The sequence below is a fragment of the Oryctolagus cuniculus genome, chromosome 14 (assembly GCF_051225735.1).
Source record: "Oryctolagus cuniculus isolate XC-2025 breed Fujian yellow rabbit chromosome 14, ASM5122573v1, whole genome shotgun sequence".
Taxonomy (NCBI): domain Eukaryota; kingdom Metazoa; phylum Chordata; class Mammalia; order Lagomorpha; family Leporidae; genus Oryctolagus; species Oryctolagus cuniculus.
Window position 1 is genome coordinate 11,774,368 of NC_142880.1, and position 8,580 is coordinate 11,782,947.

Below are 8,580 nucleotides of genomic sequence, written 5' to 3' on the forward strand. Positions count from 1 at the left end.
ATGTATAAACAGCCACTCGCCAAGCCTGTTTCTCCGCAGGGCACCACTTTCAGATAAAAACATAGACCTCAATGGCATCATCCAGTCTCCAAGGAAACTGGATGTAAGTACCTCTCTTACTGTGTACTTCTCGTATTCAGAATTTAAAAGCTAGCTGAGGACTGAATAAGAGAGTGTTTTTATTTAATAATTACACGGGAGGTACTTTTTAGGAGCTTGCTAAGAAGGAACAAGTTCTTGATTGTTATGTGCGTCATAACAAAACCCTTATGTTTTCATCATATTTCAAAAAATTATGTGTTTAGTCCCAGCCTCTCTATCAATTCGCATTCTTAGGTACAAACCAGCTACTCAAAGTCCTAATGAGTTCAGAGTTGCAGACTTTCCAAAGCCCATTAGTGTCTGACAAACAATGTTTCAGAGGCCTTTGGCCTGGAGTTTTTTTCCTAATTGTAGTAAAACTTTCTAAATATTAAAAATTAAGAAAAAATTGCCTGGAAGATAGTATTTTATTAGTAAACCTTTATAATAATTTGTTTGGCTTCAGTTTGCTCGAAGAGAACTGACCAAATGAGGTTAGGTAGCAAAGAGCCTTGAAGATAAGTAGAATTACCAAGATGAAAAATCTGTTTGAGAAAAAGCTTGAGGGGTTGGCTCCTCCCTTCCTCCCTTCCTCCCTTCCTCCCTTCCTCCCTTCCTCCCTTCCTCCCTTCCTCCCTCCCTCCCTCCCTTCCTCCCTTCCTCCCTTCCTCCCTTCCTCCCTTCCTCCCTTCCACCCTTCCTCCCTTCCTCCCTTCCTTCCTTCCCTCTCCTAAACTAACTTACATTCTTTTTGTTAATTTCAAAATTCTAATTCATTTTCAGGACTATGAAATCTACTTTGGAAATATAGTTTCCAAACCACATGTTGTTACTCTGAAGAAAGATCCATTCCTAAAATCTTTGAAATTTCTGCTCAATGTTTCTTTACCTGGACTTTATTATTTTTTCATGTTTGCACTGCTTACTTTTAAAATAAAATTATTTTCAATATGAAATGACTACTAATTATTGTTGATATACTTTTCACAAAAATACTTAGTTTTTCTATAAATGCATATAATTATAGATCTCTTTTTCATCTTGCAGACCAGCTATATCATTTATTTAGTCTTTCAAATTTTCATTAAGTCGTTCAAGTAAACACAACTTGTTGAAGTCGTTACTTAGCATAGAGTTGGTCCTCTGTATATAAAGCTAAACTAAAAATGAACCTTAATGAAGAATGGGATGGGAGACGGAATAGGAGGTAGGATGGGAGTAGGGGTGGGAGGGCAGGTATGGGGGAAAGAACCACTGTATTCCTAAAGTTGTACCTATGAAATTTGCATTCATTAAATAAAAGCTTTTAAAAAAGTAAACACAACTGGTTTAGCCCTGTGGTTTGGTAGTTTTTCCTATTATTCTCATTTGAATTTGTTTTTCATTTATTTCCTCCTTTCCCCTGAAGCCTTTTTTTTTTTTTTTTTTGGTTGCTAAGTGTGACTAGTAGACTTGATCTCACTCACACTTTCTCTGATGAATTAGAGGCACTTTGTGTTCAGTATCATTACAGGAGCATTTCATGTTCTATAACATGTCACACTGTATTGTTTATGCATTTCCACATTGCTGTCTTTTTGTGTGTTACAAAATGAATCTTTCCGAATTGAGAGGTGAGAAGTTGTGTTCCACTAAGGAATTTGAAGGAACTTTGGAAGGGCATAAAGTCTCCTCACCCAGTAAAAGGCCAGGATAGGAGGTTAGCTTTTAACACTAGTCACAAACTTCACAAGTATAGAATTTGAGGCCTGAAGTGGTAGCCTCTAAAATAGGAATTTCTTGCTCAATATAAAACTTGGGCTACTGCTGGGTACAGTTGGGAGCAGAGAACAGTTAGAAAACATCTTTATTAAGAAAGAAAATCATAAAGGGGAAAACTGGCTAATGTTATAATTTGCTGTTCTGAAAAACTGAAATCTTGTTGGGGGTCATTCTCTTTGCAGCAAGAAGTAAAAAAAAAAAAATCTATACTGCAATACTGTGACCTGAGTAACTATTTACATTAGAATATATATTTCTCCAGAAAAATCACTTAAACTTGGTACATTTAATTCAGACATTTGTACCAAAGAGAAAGTGACTTTATAGAAATAAATTTGCACACACACATACACACACATAGGCATTTGGGATTTTCCATCCTTTGGTCGTGGTCTTGATAATGTAGCCCAGTATTGTTTCCAGCAGAACTTTGGTGGTGATAGACATGTTCTAGATCTCTTCTGTCCAAAATGGTCACCATCAGCCTCATGTGGCTATTGACCTCTCGAAGTCTGTAAGTGCAATGGAGAAACTGAAATTTTCATGTTTTATTTATTCAATTTATGTAGCCTCCATGTGACTAATGGTTGCCATATTAGGCAGTGCAGTTCTAGTCTTGATTTCTTAGAAATGTGGATAGAGCCGGCGCCGTGGCTCACTAGGCTAATCCTCCGCCTTGCGGCGCCGGCACACTGGGTTCTAGTCCGGTCGGGGCGCCGGATTCTGTCCCAGTTGCCCCTCTTCCAGGCCAGCTCTCTGCTGTGGCCAGGGAGTGCAGTGGAGGATGGCCCAAGTCCTTGGCCCTGCACCCCATGGGAGATCAGGAGAAGCACCTGGCTCCTGCCATCGGATCAGCGCAGTGTGCCGGCTGCAGCGTGCTGGCTGCGGCGGACATTGGAGCGTGAGCCAATAGCAAAGGAAGACCTTTCTCTCTTTCTCTCTCTCTCACTGTCTACTTTGCCTGTCCAAAAAAAAAAAAAAAAAATGTGGATAGAGGGTGAGTGTTGTGGCACAGGAGGTTAAGCTGCTGCTTGGGAATCCCACGTCCAATCTCAGAGTGCCTGGGACTCACTCCTGTCAATGCATTCAATCCAGCTTTGCACTAAAGCACCTGGGCAGCAGTGCATGATGGCCGGGTACTTGGGTTCCTTGCCACCCTCATGGGAGACCCTGATGGAGTTCCTGGCTCCCGGTGTTCAGGTGCTATGGACATCTGGGGAATGAGTCAGCAGGTGGAAGATCACTTTCTCTCTCTGTCTCTTCTCTATCTGTCCCTCTGCCTTTCAAATAAACAAATAAAACTTAAAAAAGAAATATGGAGATGGTCAATATTTATAGGTTTAATACTTACCTTGCATCAATTGTAGCTAAAGTAATTAATGCTTAATGAAGAAATGTGCTCCAACGTGGGGTAAACTTCACAGTATTATTTTATATTTATCAGAAATTTTTTTTATTATTATTATTTTTTGACAGGCAGAGTGGACAGTGAGAGAGAGAGACGGAGGGAAAGGTCTTCCTTTGCCGTTGGTTCACCCTCCAATGGCCGCCGCGGCTGGCGCGCTGCGGCCGGCGCACCGCGCTGATCCGATGGCAGGAGCCAGGAGCCAGGTGCTTATCCTGGTCTCCCATGGGGTGCAGGGCCCAAGCACCTGGGCCATCCTCCACTGCACTCCCTGGCCACAGCAGAGGGCTGGCCTGGAAGAGGGGCAACCGGGACAGAATCCAGCGCCCCGACCGGGACTAGAACCCGTTGTGCCGGCGCCGCTAGGCGGAGGATTAGCCTAGTGAGCCGCGGTGCCGGCCTATATTTATCAGAAATTAAAATACTCTCACAAAATTTCTGATCTCTTGGCACTCTTTCATATAATATCATTATTATATTTTATAGTTGAATTATCATTGCAGCAGAATTTCTTTATAGCATTCTCCTAGAGATGAATGTGTTTTAATATTGTTGATGGGACGACATTATAACATTGCTTCCTAAGCCTGGGGTAGAGCCTTTTTAAATGGACGTTGTAATCAAGACTGCATCTAGCTATGGTGATACATATTTTTAGAAGTTCAGTTACAGTTTCTACAATGCAGCCTTACAAATTATTCCAAAATGCAACTGTCCTTAGAAGTTGCTCACCAGCCTTCTTTCTTCATAGCTTATTCTGTACCTAATGCACACAGTAGCGTTTAAATCTGCTCTCCTAGTCTTTTCAGGCATTAGTGAAAGTTAACATTAGGGTACAAAGTTCTATCTTTATGTTAATGACAATATGATATTACAGACAGAATTCTGGTTTACAAAATTATATGGAAAATTTTCAAATTACATAGGTTTTTAAAAATCAGTAAATTTGTTTTCAAATGCTGATTGTTTACATTTTTACTTATTTGTTTTTACTCATCTGAAAGGTGGACAGACAGAGAGGGCGGGACAGGTCTTCCATCCACAGGTTCACTCCCCAAATGGCCTCAATATCCGAGGCTGGACTGGGCCGAAGCCACAAGCCCAGAATTCAATCCAGATTTCTCAAGTAGGTGTTAGGGACCCAAACAATTGTGCTATCGTCTGCTGCCTCCCAGGGTGTACATCGGCAGGAAGCTGGAATCAGAAGCTGAGCTGGGATTCAGATCCAGACACTGAGTTATGGGATGTGGGTATTTAAAGTGATATCTCAACCATTGCTTATTTTTGGACACTGGAGACCTGAGAAATATGTATATTAAATGGGAGACAGACTGTCATCCGTTTAGAGAGTCTATTTGCTGGACTTGGGAATATTCTTTTGGATGGATGGGATTCAGATCAGAACAGAAGGGAGACTTATTTTGTCAAAATCTTGGACATTCTCAGTGTTCCTTCCACTGCAAAACAGTTAGATTCTCGACGAAACATACTTTCTAATGAATAATTTGACTTCAAAAAAACCTTTGACGATCTCCAAAGAGCTCTTCCTCACCCCAGAGCCAAAAAACCAGAAAAGTTGTGAGTTGAAACTGGAGTTGAGAGCAATGAACAAACAGGAAAGGTTGGAAGGACACATGATGTTGTGTGGGGTGTAGTGGCCAGGGTGCTGGAATAGGGTACCGACAGTGGTCGTGTGCTGTTAGACTTCTCCTAAAACTGGCCTTATTTTAAAAATAGGAGACAGACATTGCGGACCCAGTTATTTGGTGGTATCCTTTACGTCTTCAGGGCCTTCAGTTAGGCTGCCAATTACTGTCATATGGCCGGATACATTTTCAAAGAAGTAAGGCCTATCCTTGCACAGCAGCCAGTGTCCTGTGTGGAAAAACCATGGTCCTCCATTTAGGGGATCTTAAAAACCAGTTGGCAATGTCCTGAAAAAATACCATCTCTGATATCTGCATGCCCAAGAAATTGCTCTCATTCAGAAAGAAAGACTGACCTTGAAGTCCACAAGCAACACCTACCTTTCTTGGGTATTACGTACTTACATATTTCAAAGTGTGTGTTTCTTTTTACTGTGAAAATTCCAAGCATGTTAGAAAGTGGAGAGAAGAGTATCGTGCAGTTCCATACATCAGGTTTCAACAACTAAATCTCACAGCCAAGTGTTTGAACTTTTCGCCACTTGCACTTCCTACATCCATCACAAATTATACTGGAAGCTAGCACCATGCATGACAGCATTTCACCTGTTAATGTTTCAGTAGGCATCTTTAAAACATTAACACTTTTCTATTATTCAATTATTATTATTTTATGTTATTTATTTGTAAGGCAGAGAGAGACAGGCAGAGACAAACAGAGCTTACTGTGGTTTGAATTTGCTGACACATTCCTATGGGGTTGTTGAATAAGCACCTCTGACCGAGTCTTACCTTTTAAATGGTAATTAAGACTCTAGAAACTTGATCAAATTCATTTAGGGGAAGATGTGCATGACTGCATGACTCCCCCCCCCCCCCCTTTTATTGTGATGTGAGCAGGTATTATGTCGGTTGCCTACATTCATTTACTTGTTAGGGATTGCAAAGACAGTTGCATAATTCTATCACTTCTGTTTCTTTTCTTGGCTGGGATGCTCTTATAAAGGTACATTTGTTTGTTTCTTTGACTTCCGATTTATAAAGGAAAATTAGAGTAAATGTCTGCTGCTCTCCATTCATTTGTTTGCAGTGCTCACCATAATGCATTGTTCCTTAGCATCCTGTAATGGTGACCAGTGGTTTCCTAAGCATTGGTGGGGAACTTGGCTGCTTCAGTCCATTGCAGGCTTTATGCTGTGGGTGCTTGTCTTGTCTGATCACTCAAAGTCTATGCCAGGAGTTCCATGCGTTTTTGAGAGATCTCAAGGTTTTGAAAGCTTCCAAGATAAATTAAATGACAACACTGAACACACTTAGATATCTGTTTTCCAAACTTGGATTCAGGCAACTCTCCAAGAAGGTCTAATTTTTTTTTCTTTCTTAGAAAAAAAGATCCTTGAAAACCATGATCTTGATATTAGGGGAGTTCATTGCTACTGCCTTGATCTTTAATCTAGGTCTTTTCAAAGGAAAGAGATTGGAAATAGGTTCTTTTTCAAAATTTTAAGATAAAATACTTAAGAAGGTCATATTAATACTTTCAGTTAGTACAAATTCAGGCCAATAGGTTTTGCTTTACTTTTAAAATGTTTATTTATTTAGTTTTATTTTAAAGGGAAGTTGGCAGGGAGGAGAGAGAAAGAGAGGGAAAGAAGCAGATCTTCCATCTTCTGGTTCATTCTTCAAATGCCAGGAACAGCCATGGCCGGGCCAGGCCACAGTCAGGAGCCTGGAACTCCATCCAGGTCTCCCATGTGAATAGCAGGGACCCTAGAACTTGAGGCATCCTCTGCTGCCTCCCAGGGTATGCATGAGAAAGAAACTAGAATGGAAGCAGCAGTGGGACCCAAACCTAGGCACTCTATGCAGGATGCCAGCCTCCCAAGCGGTAGCTTAACCCACTGCCCCGTAATGACCACTCCCAAGAGCTTTTACTTGAGATGGCTCAAGTGGCTGGGTCCATGGCACCCATGTGAAAGAGCTGGATTGAGTTCCTGGCTACTAGTTGTGGTCTGACCCAGCCCTGGCTATTCAGACATTTGGTGAGAGAATTAGCAGATGGAAGATCTCTTTGTCTTTGTCACTGAGACAAATAAATGAATTTTAAGAAACAGTACTAAATGATTCCATTTATGCAGCATTCATGAAATAGCATGGTTATAGAGATGGAAGGAGGAGCAGTGTTTGCCAGGGGTGATGGAGATGTGAGGGTGGAGCAGGTGTGGGCAGTGCTGGCGTGGGCTGTGACAATGGTTCAGGTACAAGGTTCAGTTGTGCTGGTGGCTACTCAGAGCCACACCTGTGACAGCCTCGCGTGGGGCTGGACACACATCCCCAAGCACCGAGGAGAGCGTAGATCACTGATGAAGTCTGAATAAACTTTGTGCCTTGTGCCCATGTCAGTTTCTTGATTTATATATGGTGCTTTTGCCGGATGTGAGCACTGGGGACAGAGATTGGGTGGAGGATGCTCAAGACCTCCCTGTATGTGTTTTTGCACATTTGTGTGGATTTTTAATGTCAAAATAAAACTCTACAATTTTGTGGAGATACAAAGAACTCAATATCAAGTAATAAGACATAGTACTTATCCTCAGTTCAGGGAAATTAATTCAGAGTGGGAGGGTATGCACACGGGGAATTGTGTCTTAGTATGCTTTGTGTTGCAAAGAAGCAAAGAGTTTGCTTTGGCTCACGGTGCTGTTAGCTGCAGCCTGGCACCGGCATCCTGGTGAGGGCCTCCTGGCCACATTACTACCTGGTGAAGGGGACAAGGGACTGGCAGCAGGTGGAAAGGATACCTGTGCCAGTGAGGAAGCCAGAGTAAGGGAGAGGCTGGTTCTCTATGTTAGCGCAGAGTTGGGAACTAAGCCACTCCCACTAGGCCCGAGCCTTCCATGCAATGGCACTGATCCTGTCTGGCGGGTGGAGCCCCTGACCTAATCTCTTTCCTCCATGCCCCACCTCTTCAAGGTCCAGCACCTCAACACTGCCACCAGAGAACCCAGCCTTGCGCATGAGAGTCTCTGGGGGCACTGATCAAACACAGACCAAGCAGCCCCCTTGTTCTCATTCCCAAGTTCAAAGGCACGGTCTCCATTGCTTGGCTCCTGAAAACCCACAGGCGGGTGGTGCTTGTTCCGGAGGGACCTGCGTGAGAGAAATGGCCCATTGGGTGGCTGCCATCCACACTCTGCACCTCCACCACACAAAGTCATGGTCATGTGCCTGTCACATTGGGGCCCCAGAAAAATACCTTAACCATACACGGCAAATATTTTATGAGAATGAGTAGATATCAAGTAGCAGGAGGCTCCTGTTCTCTCAGCCAGCCCAAATGGAAGCCCAAAGGCCCCCTCCGGATTCAACTAGCAACGCATTTTTTGGATTTCACAAGGCTTCGGCTCATCTCTGGTCCTACCCCGCCATCATCCCGGATCAGCCAAAACTTTCCTCTGACCCCTTTGTATGTGACGCGGAACACACTGTTGCAGTGGGGTTTGTACATGCATTGTCACTTGTTACTGTGGCTTATTTTAATTCAGTGACAGATTGTCACATATTTTGAGTTTTCTTAAGTTATAAAAGTTTTTCCCTCCACTTTGGAACTAAGGAAGAAATATACTTTTTCTGAATGTTGGGGAAATCTGTATTTTGCTTTTGTCGTTATTAGCAGGAAGCACTAGA